This window comes from Narcine bancroftii, chromosome 8 (assembly GCF_036971445.1).
Source record: "Narcine bancroftii isolate sNarBan1 chromosome 8, sNarBan1.hap1, whole genome shotgun sequence".
Classification (NCBI taxonomy): Eukaryota; Metazoa; Chordata; class Chondrichthyes; order Torpediniformes; family Narcinidae; genus Narcine; species Narcine bancroftii.
The window spans coordinates 82,614,771-82,637,358 of NC_091476.1; the positions used below are offsets into that span (position 1 = coordinate 82,614,771).

Below are 22,588 nucleotides of genomic sequence, written 5' to 3' on the forward strand. Positions count from 1 at the left end.
CTGAAATAAATCCTGCCTGATCTATATGAATTAACTTTGGTAGATACTTTGCTATCCTATTTGCCACTACTTTAGCTACAATTTTATAATCAACATTTAATAAAGAAATTGGTCTATACGAAGCTACTTTTAATGGATCTCTATCTTTCTTTGGAACAACTGTAATCAATGCTCTTGAAAAAGATTCTGGAAGGGAGGACATTTCTACTGCTTGTTCTTATACTTGACGAAATACTGGGAGTAATAACATAAAATTCCTTATAAAATTCCAACGTAAATCCATCTTCTCCTGGAGATTTCACATTTGGCATCATGTGCAACACTTCCTTAATTTCCATATCTGTAAAAGGAGAATCTAACTCTTGAGATTCTAAATCATTCAAGATCTAACCCTGTCAAAAAAGATTCTACTCTATCGACATCGTGTACCACCTAAGACTTATATAAATCCTGGTTAAAAAAAAATGAAATTCATCATTAATGTTGAGGTTTATGTAACTTTTGTAACTTTTTAAACAGCATTTATTGTCATAGAGCATTTATTGTCATAGAGACTTGTTCCATTTTTAACTGCCAAGCTAAAACCTTATGTGCTCTTTTACCCAACTCATAATACCGCTGCTTACTGATATCATATCATACTGATATGTTTGCAAAGTATTATAACCCATTTTCAAATTAGATAACTGTATCTTTTTATCTTCAGAAAAATTCTTCTGCAAATCCTTTTCCAAATTTGTAATTTCTTCCTCAAGCTTGTTACTATCAAATAATTTATCTTAACTTTAGCAGTATAACTAATGATTTGACTTCTTAAATATGCTTTCAAAGCATCCCATAATACAAATTTACTTTGCACTGAATTTTCATTTAACTGTAAAAATATGGTAATTTGATCTCTAATAAAGGTAATAAATTCTGGCTGTTTTAATAATGCAATATTAAACCTCCATCTATAACTAGTTAGAACCACATCAGGACTAGCACATGAAATTAATAAAAGTGAATGGTCTGACAACATGTGACTTTTATAATCAGCACTAACTATTCTTCTTTGTAGTTGAGCCGACACTAAAAAAAATAAATTATTGAAAAAGACTCATGTCTAGCTGAATAAAATGAAAAATCTTTTTCCGTCGGGTTCCTCCTCCTCCAAATAGCAACCAAATTTTAGTCCTTGATGACTTCCAGTAAACAATCCACCATCTTTGATTTTTTTACCGAGTTTGGGGATTTATCCAGTCATGGTTCCAAACAACAGTTAAAATCTCCTCCCACCAATATATGATTATTTGCCTGATTTAATCCCAAAAAGGCTTCAGTAATAAATGTTTCATCATCTACATTAGGGGAATAAACATTTAACAATGTCCATAACTCAGAAAAAAATCTTACAATTTACCATCAATACCCTACCCTTCTTTTCCAATACTGAGTCCAATGTAAAAGACAATTTTTTATGAATTAAAATAGTGACTCCACATGCTGAAGAATTAAAAGAAGATGATATAACTTGACCTACCCAGTCCTTTTTCAATTTTAAATGTTCTTTTTCCGTCAAATGTGTTTCTTGTAGGAAAGCAATATCCACTTTCATTTTCTTAATATAAGCTAATACTCATTTTCTTTTTATTAAAAGTTACAAAATTTAAGTTAGACATTACAAAAGGATTAATTCAAATACAAAATAAAAAAACAAGTACAACTAAGGCTCTAAACTACAACTAAATATATAACCCCCCCCCACCGCCTCTCCTAGTAAAAAAAAATCCCTCCCCCCTAAAAAACCTCCCTAAAAAAACTGCAAAAGCAGTGCCCCCCTCTATTAACTGGGTGCAGTTAATGCCAACAGTGACTGATGACTTAGGTAATAACTGCGATGTCATCTTCTCCCCAACCAGACAACTCCAGAATAAATTACATAGTTCAATCAAGATTCGGATGTAGTCGGAACTTCCACCTCCAATTCCAACGGTTGTTCAGTTTCAAGTTTTCTTCCTCTCCGTCCATTTCCAGCTTTATTTATAGTCACCAAAGGTTTTGTTGAAAGATCTTGAGTCAACTTGGAATCTGGCAAAGAATTAGCAAACGTTAATCCACCTTGTGCCGTTTCAAAGAATTGAGACTGATACTGCCCATAAAACACCTTCAATATCACTGGTTAACAAAAAGTGGATCAATATCCCTTCTTCCACAAAATCGCTTTAGCCGCATTAAACTCTTTCTGTCTCAAAATAACCTCCTGACTCAAAACTGCATAAAAAAAAAACCTTATTACCTTGTGTCATCATCAGGTTTTGATTCATACATGCTTGCTGAATTGCTGCTCGCAGGATCATCTCCCGATCCTGATACCTTGGACATCTAATCAATACTGCCCGCGCCGGTTGACCTGGCAAAGGTTTCCTTCTTAAAGCATGATGGGCTCTGTCTAATTCCAAACCCTCGGGAAAATATTCAGAACACAAAACTTCAGGAATCCATTCTTTAAAAAACCTTGTAGGATTTGTTCCTTCAATACCCTCAGGTAAACCCACTATTTTGACATTATTTCGATGACTTTGATTTTCCAAAGAATCCATCTTCTGCAAGAAAATTTCTTCTCCATTTGCCATCCAGTAATAGATTCTTCAATCTGGTCAACTCTATCTTCATCATTCTTCACTCTGTCTTGAACCCTTCAACAGCTGTCAAACATTTATAAATGTCCAATTTCATTGAAGCAATATCACCAGACATGTCAGTTATTCTAACTCTAATGTCAGCAAATTGTTCATCAACACTATTAAAACTGGTAGATATATTATCTATCATATTTTCATTCTGTTTAGTTATTCCTTCCAACATGGCTACTACATCAGGTCCAGGTGAAAGGATCTGAAAACTTGGTGATTTATATGGAGAAGGTGCCTTTAAAGTTCAAGGCTTACCTTCCATGATGTTACCAGCTGCCATAAAAAGCTCGTTATCTTCCTCATCCAAGTAATCGACAGGTTCTGATTCCTCTTCTTCATATATGGCACTTCCCTCTCTAGCCTGGCTGTGGGTCTGGACCCCTCTCCATGCCGGGTCAGCATGGTGGTGGACGGGCCCCCCCGCAGCCTGGACTCGATCAAGGGTATTGCGCATGTGTGCACTAGCACACATACTGGAAGTGGCAATCGCTTGAGCATGGGCCTCTAATGAAGACGCGTTGGCGTGAACCGGCACACCCGAGGACATGCTGATGTCCCCCAGACCCTCCACGTTTGGCCATGCTACCTGATTCACTCAGTGCTACGGCCTCGCGCCCCCCCCCCCCCCCCCGGAGTGTTTCCAGAGAGGCAGCGGTGGTGCCATCTTGAGCTGCTGCACACATCAAGGATGCTGCTGCTTCAGACAACTTATCTGTAGGAGTACATTGGGGCTTAGGATCCATGGAAAATCAATCCTGAGGCTTCAGTTCCATGACAGACCCCAGTGCTTCTTTCTTTTCCAGCACTTTGAAATGTAATTTTTTTGCTTGTTGTAGTTTCCTTCTTTTTGATTTTTTTTCTCATAACAGAAGAAACTTTTCCTTAACTTTTAAAATATTTATTAGTTCATTAAGTTTGGGTTTTAAACTGTCCAGCTGAGGAGAGATGACCACCCACGTCTTCACTCTACACCATTTTGCCAGGCCCCCCCACCCCCCCTGCCCGATAAACCTTTTTCCCATTTTAACTTAGATCTATGAATCTCCGGCTTAGGCATCACATTCTGTAATAAAGTGTACATCTCAGATATAAATCGTCTCTTACCCCCTTAAGTAAGTAAACTCTCAAATTTCTTTCTTTGGCTTGACTTCGCAGACGAAGATTTATGGAGGGGTAAAGTCCACGTCAGCTACAGGCTCGTTTGTGGCTGACAAGTCCGATGCGGGACAGGCAGACACGGTTGCAGCGGTTGCAAGGGAAAATTGGTTGGTTGGGGTTGGGTGTTGGGTTTTTCATCCTTTGTCTTTTGACAGTGAGGTGGGCTCTGTGGCCTTCTTCAAAGGAGGTTGCTGCCCGCCGAACTGTGAGGCGCCAAGATGCACGGTTTGAGGCGATATCAGCCCACTGGCGGTGGTCAATGTGGCAGACACCAAGAGCTATCTTTAGGCAGTCCTTGTACCTCTTCTTTGGTGCACCTCTGTCTCGGTGGCCAGTAAAGAGCTTGCCATATAACACAATCTTGGGAAGGCGATGGTCCTCCATTCTGGAGACGTGACCTACCCAGCACAGTTTTGATCTTCAGCAGTGTGGATTTGATGCTGTCGGCCTCTGCCATCTCGAGTACTTCGATGTTGGAGATTATGCTGAAACAAGCCATGAAAGACCTCAACAATGAAAACGCTGTTTACATTCGGTACCGCACGGATGGCAGTCTCTTCAATCTGAGGCGCCTGCAAGCTCACATCAAGACACAAGAGCAACTTGTCCGTGAACTACTCTTTGCAGACGATGCCGCTTTAGTTGCCCATTCAGAGCCAGCTCTTCAGCGCTTGACGTCCTGTTTTGCGGAAACTGCCAAAATGTTTGGCCTGGAAGTCAGCCTGAAGAAAACGGAGGTCCTCCATAACCCAGCTCCCCACCATGACTACCAGCCCCCCCCCCCCATATCTCCATCGAGCACACAAAACTCAAAACGGTCAACCAGTTTACCTATCTCGGCTGCACAATTTCATCGGATGCAAGGATCGATAACGAGATAGACAACAGACTTGCCAAGGCAAATAGCACCTTTGGAAGACTACACAAAAGAGTCTGGAAAAACAACCAACTGAAAAACCTCACAAAGATAAGCGTATACAGAGCCGTTGTCATACCCACACTCCTGTTCGGCTCCAAATCATGGGTCCTTTACCGGCATCACCTACGGCTCCTAGAACGCTTCCACCAGCGTTGTCTCCACTCCATCCTCAACATTCATTGGAGCAACTTCATCTCAAATTTAGACCGTCTAGGTAACCATAACATATGCCAAATGTTTTTCAACAGTAAGGCTCTGACCTGATAATAAGTAAAGAGGGTATTTGAAGAAATTCCACATTTCTCCTTCATTCTCTGAAATGAAATAAAATACCCAGCTTCATAACAATCCTCCACCAACTTCATTCCTTTCTGTTCCCATATTTTCAAATGCTGATTCTTTAATGAAACAGAAAAAAGCTTGTTTTGAAATAAAGGAGTTTTAGCTGAGATTTTGCATTCTGTACCCATAATTCCATTCTTTCTAGTCCATAACTCCATTAAATGTTTCAACACCGGTAAATTATAACTCTGTAAAAGCAGTTAACTCGTTCTATCAACGTTATCAGTACATCTTTCCACCAATTTAAATCATATTTAATTTTAGACAATAAAGGTAAATAATTCAATTCATATAAATGATTATAATTATCATTGATTATAATTCCTAAATAATTAATTCGATCAGACCACTTAAATTTGTTTACAAGATGGGTAACCTACATCAGCCAAAGACATTATATCACTCTTAACCCAATTAATCTTATAACCTGATGATTCACCATATTGTTCCAGTCTCGCATGCAAACTCCCCAATGACTGCATGGGCTGCGTCAAATATATCAAAATGTTTGGGGGGGGGGGGGGCCTGGCAAGATGGTGTAGGAAGAGGACGTGTAAAACCACCTCTCCCCAGCTGAATAATTAATGCATGAAAATTAAAGACAGTTAAAATATTTAAAACTTTTCCTGAATAAGTTTAAGAGTTAACTGTAACAATAATGAAGGGTTCGAAGCCTCAACCTGGAAAGAAGACGCAGAGGAGCATTCAGGCCAAGATCTCTGTTTCACTGACACCCTCCTTGTGTTTAACAATGCAAGATGGTGTCGGTACGGTGATGCACGTCTCGGGAAAGGGAGGTGCAAGCATGACTCAGGTCACGTGCCCAAGGATATGGGGGTTTGTGGGGGCGAAAGTTCTGACCGCGAGTGCGATGGTGCAGCTGGCGGCATGATGACATCGGGTGCAGAGGCGGAAGACCTGCGCCTCCGGGCCTTAACTGAACTGGGCATGCACAGGGAATCGCGCATGCGCAGTACCCCCGACCGGGCCCAGGTTGCAGGACTGGATCCCTTAAAACAGGCTGACAATGTCGGCCCGGTTTGGGAGGGAGTTCAGACCCGCAGTCAGGTGGCACGGGCCGAGATAGTGGCCCTGGAGACAGAAGAAGAAGAATTGCAAATAACCCCTGAGGAAGAAGAAGCAGCAATATTACAGGCTGCAACAATTAGAGAAGGTAGGCCTCAGAGATTGAAATCTTCTCCTTTGCAGACACTTAAAACTGTGACTGTGGAAGGGGATACTGTGTCTGAAGATTTTATGCATAGGATGGACAATATGGCAATACAGGTTACGCAGGGATTTAAGGACAACAAGATTCAACTGACTGAATTGAGAGAAGTGTCGCAATTAAAAAAGACGTGACTAAATGTTTGCGAGCAGTGGATGTGGTGCAGGATGAATTTAAAGAAATAAAGCGGGCTTTCCATGACTGTAATGATAAAGTGGAGAGATACACACAGAGGATGGACTATGTGGAACATTGGATTACGGGATGGGATGTCCAAAAATGAGAATTTGATTATGTGAAACATTGGATTACGGGGTGGGATGTCCAAAAACAAGAATTTGATTATGTGGAACATTGGATTTATGGGCTGGGATGTCCAAAAACGAGAATTTGATTATGTGGAACATTGGATTACGGGCTGGGATGTGTACACACGAGAATCTTTGAAGAAAATGGATTCATTGGCAAATCAGATCCAACGTAATAACATTAAGATAGTTGGACTGCCCGAGGATATAGAAGGAATGGATCCAGAGAAGTTTTTCCAGAAGTGGATACCTGAGATGTTGGGAAAAGATACGTTTCCGTAAGGATTATAATTGGATAGAGCACACACGGCGATATGGCGAAAACCTTTTCCAGATCAACCACCACATGTGGTTCTTATTCAATTTTAAGATCGTGAGATGACATTACGTTTGGCAGTGCAGAAAGCTCGTCAGAATCAGAGACCTTTGATGGTCCAGGGTAACAGAGTGTTTTTTTCATGCTGATCTGAGTCAGGATGTTATAAGGAGACATAAAGAATTCAACCCGGCTAAGGCGGTGTGGTGGTATACCACCGGTCTACTGCAGGGGGAAACCTCTGTACCTGCAGGAGTGTAAGGGGACAGGACAACACCTGGCTGGCTGTCAATTAGTCGGCCTGAATGGATCAAGCCCCACCCGGTCAGGTGTCAATCACCCTCCGGGATATAAGCCTGCGCCGGCCTCCCGAGGCCTCACTCAGAATTGCTGCAGCTACAGCCAGCCTGGCTCTGTGGAAGTCTTTGTGGATTAAAGCCTGTTGTTCAGTCTTTACTTTATGTGTCAAATTCTGACTAACAGTACACCACAACTTAATCCACAAAAGTTTCCACGGCTACCATTGAAAAACACCTGAGCGCAGGGAGCCTCGAAGTCGACCCATGCCACCCGGAAGCCCAGACATGCTTCAAGATCTGGTAGCACGCGGTCGAGGCAATCATCGAGGCACACGCAGGCGGCATCCTGGACTCAGATCAGAAGAGGCTAGTCCTACTCCGGTCAAAGCTGGCTCCCCGCAGCTTCCAGGCAACCAAAGGCTGCTCCATGTGCAAGAGCGCATGGAGAACTTATACAAGTCCCCCACAAATGCAGTCTCAAAACCCGAGCCCAGCAACCAGGGGAGACGGCTGAATCTTACCTGGGACACTTGCAAGTGTTGACCCGACTGTGTCTGGCTGAACCCGGGGTAGGTGCAGAGGAGGTCGAGAGACTGATCCAGGATGCCTTCGTCTGAGGGCTATACTCGAGGGCCATCTGGTAGAAGCTGCTGGAAGATAGTATCTACTCCCTGACCAAGACAGTGGAAATGGTCCGAACCCTGGAAGTTGCAGCCCTGCACATCGAACACTTCGATTCCAGATTCCCTCATGGCCCTCTCACACTGCAACTACAGCCCCAGACCGAGCTGGGGAGGAGAACATCGCTGTGGCAGGTGCCCGGCGCCCCTGTAAGTACAGTGGGTCCTGGTGTGGGTCAGACTGACAATCGCACCGAAACTGCCTGGCTAGGAACCAGTACTGTTCCTGATGCGGCCACTTTGCTAAAGTGTGCCTCTCAAAACCAGCCGGCAGTTCAGCGGCCCTCTATGACCTCCCCACCTCCACTGTGGACCCCTCCATGTACGCATGCCAGATGGTAACATTGTCCCCACTACAACTTCTGCCTACCCCGACTCCAACGGTGCAGCATCTGGCTCCACCCATGATGATCGCAGCATGTACCCTGAGCACCTGGACCAGCCCCCGCCCTTGCCAGCACCACTCACCGAGATGGCTCACGGCATGACGTCACTTCTGGCAGATGTAATGACGTCACTGCCGCCGGCCATGACATCGTCACTTCCCCCAGCACAATGAACACAACCGGGGAAGGCGGCCAGCCATGCAACAGTCCTCCACGTGGCACCGCCATCTTGGGCCAGGCAGCGACCGACAAGGAGGGTCCCCGATGACGATGAGAACGATGTGGTCAACATGGACGATGACTAGACTGCCCTACCAATGCTCTCCACACCTCCGGATGCCACAAATCACCGCGCACAACCGGAGAGCAACGACTCCAATACCGAGACAGTCCTGGCTGCCACCACGCTGACCAGGGACATCCCTCACGACCTCAGGTGCTCTATGATGGACATGCAAGTCAATGGGCAGGTAACAAAATGCCTGTTCGACAGTGGCGGCACCGAGAGCTTCATTCACACGAACGTGGCCAACTCCCTGAGATTAAAAGGCCACCCCACCTCCTGCTTAATCACCCTCACCGCCAAGGATAAGACTGTTGATACCCTCATTCGCTGCGCGGCTGATATAACTGTGGGAGGGGAGACATACACAGGGTTCAGGCACCTGGTCGAGCCCAAACTCTGCGCCCCAGTCCTCCTGGGCCTAGATTTCCAGTGCTGGAAATTTAGAGTGTCACCCTTGCCTTTGAGGGGCCCCAACCTCCACTCATGTTACACAACACGCCAACCTACCAGCCCCGGGCAACCTGCGGCCTCTCCACACTGCGCATCACCCCACCGGCGCTCTTCCCACATCTTGCGCTAGGCTGCAAGCCAATTGCTGCCAGAAGTAGGCACTATTGCGCCACAGACAGAGACTTCAACAAGGTGGAGGTGTGGTGACTCCTGGCGGAAGGTGTCATAGAGCCCAGTAACAGCCCTTGGAGAGCCCATGTCCTGGTGGTCAGGGGGAAGTAAGCCGAGGATGGTCGTGGATTACAGCCAGACCATTAATAGGTACACCCAGCTGAACACCTACCCCCTGCCGAGGATCGCAGACATGGTCAACTAGATAGCAGTTTTCTCCACGATTGACCTGAAGTCGGGTATCACCAAATCCCTATCCACCTGAAGGACAAGCCCTACACTGTCTTAGAGGCAGATGGGTGCCTGTATCAGTTCCGCTGAGTTCCCTTTGGGGTCACGAATGGGGTCTCCGTTTTCCAGCAAGAGAGGGATCGCATGGTAGACCAGCACAAGCTGAAGGCGACATTCCCGTATCTGAATAACGTCACTATCTGCGGCTGTGACCAGCAGGACCACGATGCTAACCTGGAGAAATTCCTCCAGACAGTCAGGGAGCAGAACCTCATTGACAACAAGGAGAAGTGTGTGTTTAGCAGCACCCGCCTCACCATCCTGGGGTACATCATGGCCCATGGAGTCGTTGGCCCAGATCCAGAATGGATGCGCCAATTAATGGAGTTATCTCTCCCCCCACCTCCCCACGCTAAAGGCCCTCCACAGGTGCCTTGGCCTATTCTCTTATTACTCGCAGTGGGTTCCTTGCTTCTTGGACAAAGTCCACCCACTGGCCAAAATGACAACTTTTCCTTTTCCACCCGAGGAGCAGGCAGCCTTCATCTGCATCAGGCAGGACATCGCGGTCACCACAATGCAGGCTGTCGATGAGGACTCCCCCTTCCAGGTGTAGAGCAATGCCTCCGAGGTAGCCCTCACCATTTCTCTCAACCAAGGGGGGGCGTCCTGTCGCTTTCTTCTTGAGGACCCTCCACGGCTTCGAGTTAGGGCATTCCGCCATTGAAAAGGAGGCCCAGGCGATTGTGGAAGTGGTCCACCACTGGTGCCACTACCTGGGAGGCAGGAGATTCACCCTCCTCACAGACCAGCGGGCTGTGGTTTTCACGTTTAACACTACCCACAAGAGCAAGATCAAGAACGACAAGATCCTGCGCTGACAACCTACAGTTAGGACATCCCATAGCGCCCCGGAAAGTTTAACGACTCCCCCGATGCCCTCTCTCACACCTGCACGTCTATGCATGATGACAGGTTGCAGGCATTGCATGAGTCCTTCTGCCATCTGGGTGTCACCAGGTTGTACCACTTCATTAAGTCCCGGAATCTGCCGTATACCATCAGGGACATGACCGAGGCATGTGGAATGTTCCTCCCAGCATGGCTCATGTCCCTGGGACTGGTGCTACTGCGTAAGCACATATGGACACACAAAGCCGAATCGCTGGTCGAGCAGGTCTTCCTCCTACACGCAAACCACAACTATGCCTATGTTAGGTTCGGCAGTGGCAGGGAGGACACCATCTCAACCAGGATCCTGGCACCAGCAGGAGCACCCACCACTCCACGGCATCCTTTACACGGAGTGTAAACTCCTTTTCTTCTGCCCACCCCAGGCCCATGTCATGAAGGTCACTCAGCATGGACTTTAAAGGGCCCCTGCCTTCCATGAACCGAAACGTCTACTTCCTCACAGTAGTGGACAAGTACTTATGCTTCCCTTTCGCTATCTCTTGCCCTGACACCTCCACGGCCACCATCATCAGGGCCTTAGGGCAGATCTTCACCATGTTTGGCTACCCCATTTTCATCCACAGCGACCGGGGGCTCTAGTTTTATGAGTGACAACCTACGCCAGTACCTGACGGCGAGGGGCATCATGACTAGCCACACGACGAGTTATAACCTGAGAGGCAATGGGCAAGTGGAATGCGAAAACAGGGTGGTCTGGAAGGCAGTCCTCCTGGCTCTCAAGTCAAAAGGGTGGGCCATTGAGTACTGGCAGGACACCCTTCCCGAGGCGCCTCATGCCATTCGGTCGCTGCTATGTACGGCTACCAACAAGACCCCTCATGAACGTCTGTTCACATTCCCCAGGAAGTCAGTGACTGGACTGTTCCTCCCAGCATGGCTCACGTCCCCGGGACCGGTGCTACTGCGTAAGCACATATGGACACACAAAGCCGAATCGCTGGTCGAGCAGGTCTTCCTCCTACACGCAAACTACAACTATGCCTATGTTAGGTTCGGCAGTGGCAGGGAGGACACCATCTCAACCAGGAACCTGGCACCAGCAGGAGCACCCACCATTCCACGACATCCTTCAGCCCAGGACGATGCTGACTGGGCATACATCCCCATCCCCAGGCAGCTATGGGGTGCGCAGGATCTCCTTGACCACCAGGGGGTTGCTTCAGCCCTGGGGGACGAACCTGCCACCCCACCCATCCAATACGACACTCACATGTCGACCCTGGCCCCTTTGGCAACCCCTTCGTGCGGGACCGCACAGACCCCTGCCACCAGCCCCCCCACTTCCCCTCTGACCAGAGGAGCCAGTCCTACAACAGTCACAGAGACCCCAGAGGATGCCAGATTGTCTCAATCTGTAAATATTGTATTTTTGTATAGTGGGTATGATTCCTTGTTACTGCTCCCCCAGGACAATTTTAAAGAAGTGGGTGAATATGGTGGTACACCACCGGCCTACTGCAGGGGGAAACTTCTGTATCTGCAGGAGTGTAAGGGGACAGGACAACACCTGGCCAGCCGTCAATTAGTTGGCTTGAATGGATCAAGCCCCACCCAGTCGGGAGTCAATCACCCTCCGGAATATAAGCCTGCGCCAGCCTCCCAAGGCCTCACTCAGAGTTTGCTGCAGCTACAGGCCAGCCAGGCTCTGTGGAAGTCTTTGTGGATTAAAGCCTATTGTCCAGTCTTTACCTTGTGTGAGTCTGATTCTGGCTAACAGCGCACCACAGGCGGTGTTATGGAAGAAGGGTTACAGATTTGCTTTTAGATACCCAGCTGTATTGAAAATGTTTTACAATAATTTTCAGCCTCAGTTTTTTGGGGATGAGAGCGAAGCTTTGAAATTTGCTAACTCTTTGTAAAATAATCCCAACAGTTCTGAGTTGCAGAAACAACCAAAATCGCAGGGATCTCCAAAGAGGAATGGGAATGGAAACGGAAGGAAGAAAGTGGAGGAGCAGAAATTGATCGAGATTGGAGATGATGGTCAAGCTGCCAGTGTCATTGGAGTTGTGGACTGATTCTTTGATTACGGAAAAGTTTTTTTTTGTCATTGGACTATCAGTTGGGGGGGAGGTGGGTGGATGACTCTGCATCTTCCGAAGTTGTCTGCCACTTGTGGTTTAGACCACACCCAGATAATAGAGGGGTGTACCACCTAGGTGGTATTTTTGTTGTTGTTTGAGGGATTTTTTTTATATATAGGGTGTTTTTTTAAATTTTAGCTTTATATTGGTAGTTCAACGTGTTATTTTAGGAGCATATTTTTTATAAGGGTTTGTTGTGATGGTGTCACTTCGAAGGGAATAATGGGTAAATTGAACTTTGCTACATTTAATGTTAAAGGGATTAACCATCTGATAAAAAGGAAACTGTTGGACTATATCAAAAAGATGAAGGTGGAGATCGCATTTTTACAAGAGACACATTTGACGGAGAAAGAACATCTGAAATTAAAATGGGACTGGGTTGGACGTATGATAGTGTCTTATTTTAATTCTAAGGCTCGAGGAGTAGCAATTTTAATACATAAAAAGGTGCCTTTTTGCTAATGCAGGTAGGGTTGAGAAGGTTAATTGTAAACTATTTTCAGAAATGTTTAAATTCCAACATTCTAACCTGCCTCCCAGACAATGACTCATGTTTTAGGCCTTCTTCCACTCCACAGCACCACCCAATGGTGGTTTGTCGTCCAAGTCCAGAAATTTTTTAGATCATTTTCTGCTCATGCTCAGTCTGTCTCGCACTCTCTCAGCAGTCCACCTTCACCTTGGCTCCTAAAGGCAAACTGTCATTTTTTAACATAAAACCACACAACACATAGGTCAATACACAACACAGAACTCTGTAACACCTCCCCTGCTTAAAAAAATTGGCCCACAAGAACAAATTTTTAACAATTAATGGAAGTATTACATAAATAAAATAAATCACTTTTTTACAGTAAGTCTGTGATTAGATTCATATCTACCCAGATTAACATCTTGACAAACAATCTGCTATTACATTATCCGTTCCCTTTATGTGTGTAATAATTAAATCATACTCTTGTAACATTAAGCTCCAGTTCAATAACCGTCTGTTCTTATTTTCCATTTTAGACAGAAAACCTAATGGATTATGATCAGTATATGTTATTAATGGTTTTTGAGCAGTACAAATATACACATCAAAATGTTGCAATGCTAAAACAAGTCCTAATAACTCCTCAATGGTTGAATAATTTTATTGATGGTCGTTAAACCTTTTTGAGAAGTATGAAATAGGATGTTCTACTCCATCACCATCCTTCTTCTGTAACAGTACAGCACCAACCGCTTCATCACTGGTGTCCACGGCTAAAGAAAATGGCTTTTCAAAGTTAGGGGACACAGTACAGTCTGAAGACATAAAATGGCCTTTAACTTCAGAAACGCTTCCTGGCATGCATCTGACCAGATAATTTTTTCTTTCTTTCCAAGTAGTTTTGTTAATGGGAGTGCAATTTCTGCAAAGTTTTTACAAAATCTACGATAGTAGCCAATCATACCTAGAAATCTCCAAAGAACTTTCTTATTACTGGGGATAGGGAACGCAGTGATAGCCAATACTTTCACTCCAACCGGTGCCACTTGTCCCTGTCCTACCACATAACAGTGCCATGTCCAAACTTACTCTTGTGCAAATTCTCTGTCAGGTGTGCTTCCACCAGTCTCTGAAATAACTGTTTTAATTCAAGCATGTGTTCTTCCCATATATCCATACTAATTACTAAATCATTGAGATAGGCTCCTATGTGCTCTAGACCCTGATTAACTGCATTAATCATTCTCTTGAAATGTGCCAGGAGCATTTTTCATCCCAAAAGGCATAACATTATACTCATACAATCCCGAAGGTGTAACAAATGCAGAAATCTCCCTGCCTTTCTCTGTCAAAGGAACACACCAGTATCCTTTTAAGAGATCAATCTTTGTAAGAAACTTAGCCTTCCCCATCTTATCTATGTGCTCATCTATTCTGGGAATAGGGAATGAATCAGTCTTTGTCACCATGTTTACCTTTCAATAATCTGTACAATACCTAATTGAGCCATCTGGTTTAGGCACCAGAACACAGGATGAACTCCAATTTAACTTGATTTTTGGATGATGTCATTTTTGAGCATATAATCCACCTCTTGATCCAACAATCTGCTCTTTTCCTGATTAACTCGGTAAGGATGATGTTTAATAGGCTTAGCATCACTGACCTCCACATCATGACAAGCCACAATAGTTCTTCTTGGAACATCTGGAAATGTATCCTTAAATTTCATAAGTAATGTCTTCATTTCTTCCCTTTCTGATTTAGTCAAATGCATTAACTTGGTGTCTAAGTTTTGAAAAACTATAGAATTTTTCCAGCCTGGGCTTATCACTTTCTGCACTCCATGACCTTCCACAAAACTTATCTCCTCCTTACTTTCCTCTATAACTAGCACCTTGGTTGGAATCCTAGTCTCCTCCTCAGTCATTTTCTCAAAGTAGGTTTAAGCATGTTCACGTGACAGACCTGTGTCTCTCTTTGACAATCAGGCATCTCAATGACATAGGTGACCTGGTTAATTTTTGATTTCACCGTATATGGTCCTGAAAACTGAGCTCTCAAAGGGTTTGACTGCATTGGAAGCAAAACCAATACTTTGTCACCAGGTTTAATGTCCCTAATTTTTGCTTTTTGATCATACCGAATTTTCATTTTTCCCTGAGCAGTTTTTAAATTTTTACTTGCTACCTCGCAAGCCTGATGTAATCTGTTTTTAAATTTGAAAACATAATCCAACAGATTTGATTGTATATCATTATGTGTCCACTGTTCCTTCAACAATAGTAATGGACCCCTGACTTCTTGACCAAACACCAACTCAAATGGACTAAAGCCAAGAGACTCCTGAGTTGCCTAACAGCAAATAATAACAAATGGATTCCTTAATCCCAATCCTTTTTATTTTACACGCAATAAGCCCTCATCATATTTTTCACAGTTAAATGGAACCTTTCCAAGGCCCCTTGACTTTCAGGATGATAGGCAGACGACACAATTTGATGAGCTCCCAATTCATACACCACCTGCTGAAATATTCCAGACATAAAATTACTTCCTTGGTTTGATTGAATTTCACTTGGTAGGCCAAACAGTGTGAAAAATTTTAGCATAGCCTTCACAATCGTCTTCACTTTAATGTTTCTCAGGGGAATAGCCTCTGGAAACCTTGAAGCTGTGCACATGAGTGTTAACAAATATTTGGCAATGGGCCAACACAATCCACTATCACTTTTGAGAAGGGCTCCCCAAAAGCAGGGATGGGTTGTAAAGGTGTCACTGGTGGTCCTTGATTAGATTGCCCATCATTTGACAAGTGTGACAGGTTCTACAAAAGTTCACAACATCCTTTCTTAATTTCAGCCAATAAAACTGTTTCCTTATTTTTTCTACCATGTTCTTCACTCCAAGATGACCTCCTAAAAGTGTACTATGAGCTAACTTTAATATTTAATTCCTGTAAGTTTTGGGAATTACAACTTGCCTTATTACCACTCAGTTTTCACTGGCAGGTATCACTTGTGGTCTCCACTTTCTCATCAATATTCCATCTTCAACAAAGTAACCTACCAGCACAGTTTCAATTTCCTAGTTAGACAGAATCTTATCTCTTATCCCAGCAAGATCAGGATCATGCTTTTGCCTAGCTATTACCGGCATCACCTATGGCTCCTAGAACGCTTCCACCAGCGTTGTCTCCGCTCCATCCTCAACATTCATTGGAGCGACTTCATCTCCAACATCGAAGTACTCGAGATGGCAGAGGCCGACAGCATCGAATCCACGCTGCTGAAGATCAAACTGCGCTGGGTAGGTCATGTTTCCAGAATGGAGGACCATCGCCTTCCCAAGATCGTGTTATATGGCGAGCTCTCCACTGGCCACCGAGACAGAGGTGCACCAAAGAAGAGGTACAAGGACTGCCTAAAGAAATCTCTTTAGCCAGTGGACTGATATCGCCTCAAACCGTGCATATTGGCACCTCACAGTTCGGCGGGCAGCAACCTCCTTTGAAGAAGACCGCAGAGCCCACCTCACTATCAAAAGACAAAGGAGGAAAAACCCAACACCCAACCCCAACCAACCAATTTTCCCTTGCAACCACTGCAACCGTGTCTGCCACATTGACCACCGCCAGTGGGCTGATATCGCCTCAAACTGTGCATATTGGCACCTCACAGTTCGGCGGGTAGCAACCTCCTTTGAAGAAGACCGCAGAGCCCACCTCACTATCAAAAGACAAAGGAGGAAAAACCCAACACCCAACCCCAACCAACCAATTTTCCCTTGCAACCACTGCAACCGTGTCTGCCTGTCCCGCATCGGACTTGTCAGCCACAAACGAGCCTGTAGCTGACGTGGATTTTACCCCTCCATAAATCTTCCTCCGCGAAGCCAAGCCAAAGAAGAGAAGAAAGAATTCTTCTCTTGAGAACAACAAAGCTGGATCCTTAGGTTTGTCCTCAATGCTTTCCTCCACGACAGGATCATCAATTATTTTCTCTACCTGTACCTTTTTTCTAGACATGGTTCTAGTAATGGCACACACAGGGTAGATTTCCAGATCCTTTTCAGACTCATAAACCAATGGCTTACTTGTGAGTTTCACTGCAGGTATGACTTTACTCTCTGCTAAATCATCCCTAACAAAAGAGAAACTCCATCCACCGGCAGACTTGATCTTAACCCTATCATAACCGGACCATTAACTAAGTCTGATTTCATCACTATTCTTTGCAAAGGTATAGACTCTGCTTCACCACCAATGCCTTTAATTAAATTCACATCTCCAGTATCGGTCTCCTCACCAAAATTCTAAACGTTACTTAATACAAGTGATTGGGCTGCTCCAGGATCCTGCAGGATTTTAACTGGCACTTGATTGGATCCTTCTTTAACCAAAACGAAACCTTCAGTCATGAACGGTTTAAAAATATCCCTAACTTTCTCACTCTGAACACAGGCAGTTGGTACCACCCCTTTCTTTTTCTTCCTTTTCAGTACAGGACAATTTGCTATTATGTGCCCTGCCTTCTTGCAATGGTGGCAAATAACACTCAAAAAATTTTCCTTCACCCATTTCTCTTCCTCTAACCTCACTTCTAGATTTTCTTTCTACTCTACTTGGATTATCAACAGTATTCCTTTGAAAGGTTTTTCCTGATGTCCACTTAGGCTTGTGGGTAAAAGCATATTCCTCTGCGAATTTAGCCAATTCTTGCGAAGTTTTTATATTTTTCTCTGCCAAGTACACTTCTTGAATATCATCAGGAACACAATTTTTAATCTCAATCAGAATGATTTCCCTCAATAAATCAAAGTTATTTTCTACTTTCATTGCGGCACACCACCGATCAAAACATGCAACCTTCCTATAAGCAAAATCCAGGTAAGATTGGGTTGCTGCTTTTTTTAAACTCCTGAACTTTTGTCTTTAAGTATCTGGGACTAGTTCATAAGATCGGAGTATAGCCTACTTTACAAATTCATAATCAGCTGCTTGCTGTTCCATGAGACACAAATACACCTGTTGGGCTTTCACTTTAAGAACACTTTGTAGCAGGAGTGACCACTGGTCTGATGGCCATTTTAAATTTACAGCTACTTTCTCAAAATGCTTAAAATACTGATGTATTTCAGCTTCCTCAAATGGAGGAACTAACCTCACTTTTCTACTGACCAGAAACCTCTCCTCCTGACCAGCACGTGGGTTTTGGGCTTCTCGCTCTCCTTGCGTTATGGTCAGCTTTAATTTAGCTAGTTCTAGCTCATGCTTCCGTTCTTTCTCTCTCTCCTCCATTTCTGCCTGCCTTCTTTTTTCCTCTAACTCAAATTTTCTCAAAGCCAACTTTACTTCCTCTGAAGTTTTCTCCTTTGGAAACTCTTCTAATGCAGCTTCTTCAAATACCCCCTTTCCTACATAGTGCTTAACAATCTTTCGGGCAATTTCCTTTTTTTCATCCCAGTTCTTACTGTAAGAAGTTTTAACTTGCCAACTATAACCATCAGTTTTGATTTTTTAGCCATTTTTAAATTAACCACTGAAGGGTTCGCTATGAACTGGCCAATATTCATAGTTGCTGGTTTTTCTGCTGGTGATTTATACACTCACCGTTTATTTTTAATTTCAAGCTGGAGGTTGAGTCAAACTCAGACGAATGATAACTAATCACAAGTCAATCACCCCTAAAGCTTCCAAATTGATTTGATTCCTGACGAATCCTCCAAATTATGTTACAAGATCAAACCAGCAACCACAAAGAAGGCATATCTCACAGGGGTAAAGATGAACAATTACTTTATTAACACAAAAATTCACCTTCAAACTTTAATTCAAAATCCCCCTTTTATAACAATGCCCACTGGTTACTTGGCAAATTTCTATAACAGTGTAAAACTAATAAATTCCCCAACCTAAATATAACATTTGTAATTAAAGTCTAAGTTATATTTCCAACCAGCCCAGAGAAAAGCAGACACAAAACAAACACAAAACACACAAGACTCACAAAACTTCAATCTCAACCGAAGCAAAGATCATAAACAAAATTCAGTTTGTTTGGTAAACTGAAGCCAAAAGGTCTTTGAGAGAGAGAGCACAAAATTCAAAGTTGTCTTCTTGTGTTGCTTGCAGAGAGAGGAACAATGGCTTGGTCCAGATCCTTCTGGCTGACTTCGGAATGTTCATCCCTTTTTGAAATCCCAACATTCTAAACTGCCTCCCAGACAATGACTCGTGCTCTGGGCCTTCTTCCACTCCACAGCACCACCCAGTGGTAGTTTGTCATCCAAGTCCAGAAATTTTTAGATCATTTTCTGCACATGCCCAGTCCGTCTCCCACTCTCTCAGCAGTCCATCTTCACCTTGGCTCCTAAAGGCAAACTCACTTTTTAACATAAATCCACACAACACATAGGTCAACACACAACACAGAACTCTGTAACAATATCCTCATATTTAATATTTGTTTTAGTCTATTCCGAGTCCTATAACAGGAAAAATTTTAAAGAATTAAATAAAGTAGTTTGTTTGTTTTTATGGAAAGGCAAATAATCTAGAGTTCCTATGCAAAAGTTGACATGGAGTATGATTTAGGAGGTTTTCAATTACCACATTTTCAGAATTACTATGAAGCTGCACAATTAAAGTTTATTAATAGATTGTTTGATCTTCATCAACCTCCAGTGTGGGCGAAGGTGGACCTGGATCAAATACAAGAAAGAAATAAACATAATTTTACATATAAGTGGAATCCATTGATTTTACAGCAGTATAAACTGCCAGTTTTGAAACACTTGATGTGGATGAGGTCTAAATGGAATCAATTAATAGGATCGAAAGGTAAAATTCTAGTGAAGACACCATTATATCAAAATCAGATAATTCCATTTTCAATGAATAATCCTTATTTGAAGGATTGGGAGTCAAAAGGAGTTGTATTAGTGGTGGATTGTTTTGAAGTAGGTTCATTTCTTTCATTTAATAGACAGAGAGAAATTTGGTGTATCACAAAATACTTTATTTGTTTATTATCAAGTATGAGATTTTTTAAAGGAGATTTTTGGTAGAGAGTTAATATTACCAAGTCAAACAAAATCTGAGAGATTAATTTCTGATAAGGGCTGTAAGGGTTTTGTTTCAGGAATGTACTGGTTATTACAGGAAAAGATGAAAAAGGTAAAAATATTTAAAATAAAAGATAAATGTGAGAAGGACTTATCTATTCCTATTTCTGAGGAAGAGGGGTCGGAAATGTGTTTGAATAGTGTTATGAAATTAATTAATGTATGATATAATTTAGCAAATTATAATTTTTTGCATCAATTATATTTATCTCCTGAAAAATTGAAAAAATATGGGTTCAGACAGTCAGATTTGTGTTTTTGGTGTGGTGATCGGATAGTACTTTTTTTTAAATTTTGGTGTGGGATTGTATAAAGATTAAGCCTTTTTGGGAAAAAGTTATTAAATATTTGCGAGATTTATTTAAAATAGATCTATACGTTGACTCTTGGGTATGTTTACTGGAATATATGAATACAATTACAGCAAATTTACGTTTGGAGAAACCGCATATTGCATTTATTCATTTAGGATTGGCGGTTGCTAGAAAATATGTAGCTGTAACTTGGAAAAATTATGTTAAATTGAGTATACAGAGATGGCACCATGAAATTCAATCATGTATTTATTTGGAGAAGATAACCTACAATTTGTGGAACAACTATTCTTTCTTTTTTGAAATGTGGAGTTTATATTTGAAATGTATGGATTCAGAGGTTAAGTAATGGCTTTATATGTGATGAAAGATGTAAAAAGGTGGCACACTGTACGACACCCTGTTATAAGTTGATTTTATTGTAATTTTTTAATAAGCTCCAAAGGTGGAAGGATTGTAGGGGGTGAGGTGGGTGGGAGGGGGGAGAAAGGGGTAGTTTTTTGATTTTGTAAAAATTTTAAATAAAGTTTTCAAAAAATATATCAAACTGTCACCTGCTAATAAATTTATTTTATACATTTGCTTTCACCTTAATACCCTTAATATTACCATCTTGTCTAATCAACTGAGCCAAAGGTTTAATAACCAATGCAAATAGAGCTGGTGATGAAGGACAGCTCTGTCAAGTCGATCTTGATACTACAAACGAAGAAGATACCTGTCCATTTGTCACAACCCTATCTGAAGGATTTTTATTTAAAGCCTTCACCCTGCCAATAAAAAGAGGCCTAAATTTTAACTTTTCCAACATTTTAAACCAAAAATTTAATTCCACTCTATTAAAGACATTTTCAGCATCCAGAGCAACTACCATAGGTTGGCCGGATTGCCCTGCAAAATATTAATTAAAGAAATCAACTTCACAATATTGTCTGCTGAATACCAATTTTTAATAAAACCAGTTTGATCTACATGAATCAAATCTAGTAAATATTTAGCTAGTCTATTAGCCAGAACTTTGGCAACAATTTTATAATCCACATTCAATAAAGAGATAGGTCTATAAGATCCCAGTTTTAATGGGTCCCTATCCTTCTTAGGAATAACCGTAATAAACACTCTAGAAAAAGAATCTGGAAAAGAGCCCATCTCTGTCGCCTGCTTCAAAACATCCATCAATATAGGAATTAATAAATCCTGAAATTCTTTATAAAATTCAGAAGTAAAACTATCCTCTTCTGGAGATTTCCCACCAGGTATTGATCGCAATGAATCCTTCACCTCTAAAACAGTTTAAAAAAGCGTATAAATCTTTAATCTCTATATCCCTTAAAGATGGAAAAACCAATTCAGACAAGAAGGTATTGATTTTAACATTATCTTCCAATACTTCAGAAGTATACAATTTCCCATAAAATAAACAAAATTCATCATTAATTTCCTGAGGTTTTTAGATAATTAGTGAGTTGCATCTAATAGCATTTATTATCCTAGAAGCCTGTTCAGTCTTTAATTGCCATGCTAATACTTTATGGGCTCTTTCACCCAACTCATAATAATGCTGTTTAGTCTTCTGGAGTAATTTCTCAAATTTATGTTTGTAATGAATTACACCACAATTTCAAATTAGTTAAACAAACTTTTTTAGCTTCCATAGAATCCCGCTGCAATTCTTTTTCCAAAATATCTATTTCCTTCTCTAATTTATGTCTCATCCAAATGTTTTTTTTTAATTTTAGCTGTATAAATAATAATCTGTCCCTGCAAATAAGCTTTCAAAGCATCCCATAAAACAAATGTACTACCAACTGAGTCTACATTTATTTTCAAAAACAACTATATATCCCTCATACACATAATAAAATCAGTGTTTCTCAACAACATTGAATTAAACCTCCATCTATACACATCTCCATTGCCTCAGAACCAATACAAGTAATTAACAACAAAGAATGATCAGTAAAATCCTACTCTTATATTCAGCTTTAAAAATTCTTCCTTGTAATTGAGCTGGTACTAAAAATAAATCTATTCTAGAATAAGAATCATGTTGAGATGAATAAAATGTCTTTCTCCTTAGGATTTAATTCCCTCCAAATCTCTACTAGATTCATATCTTTCATTACTGTCATTAACTGTTTAGCCATTTTTGTTCATACAATC

At 42.3% G+C, this 22,588-nt stretch overlaps 1 long non-coding RNA gene across 1 annotated transcript; it reads right to left on the minus strand.

The window, feature by feature from the left end:
- Positions 1-1,794: 1,794 nt before the first annotated feature.
- On the minus strand, positions 1,795-19,235 carry LOC138741789 (uncharacterized). The gene is made up of 3 exons (XR_011343759.1): positions 18,995-19,235; positions 13,041-13,198; positions 1,795-2,070 (listed from the first exon to the last, which is right to left on the minus strand). It is a non-coding gene; the product is annotated as an uncharacterized lncRNA (long non-coding RNA).
- Between the last annotated feature and the right edge of the window lie 3,353 nt (positions 19,236-22,588).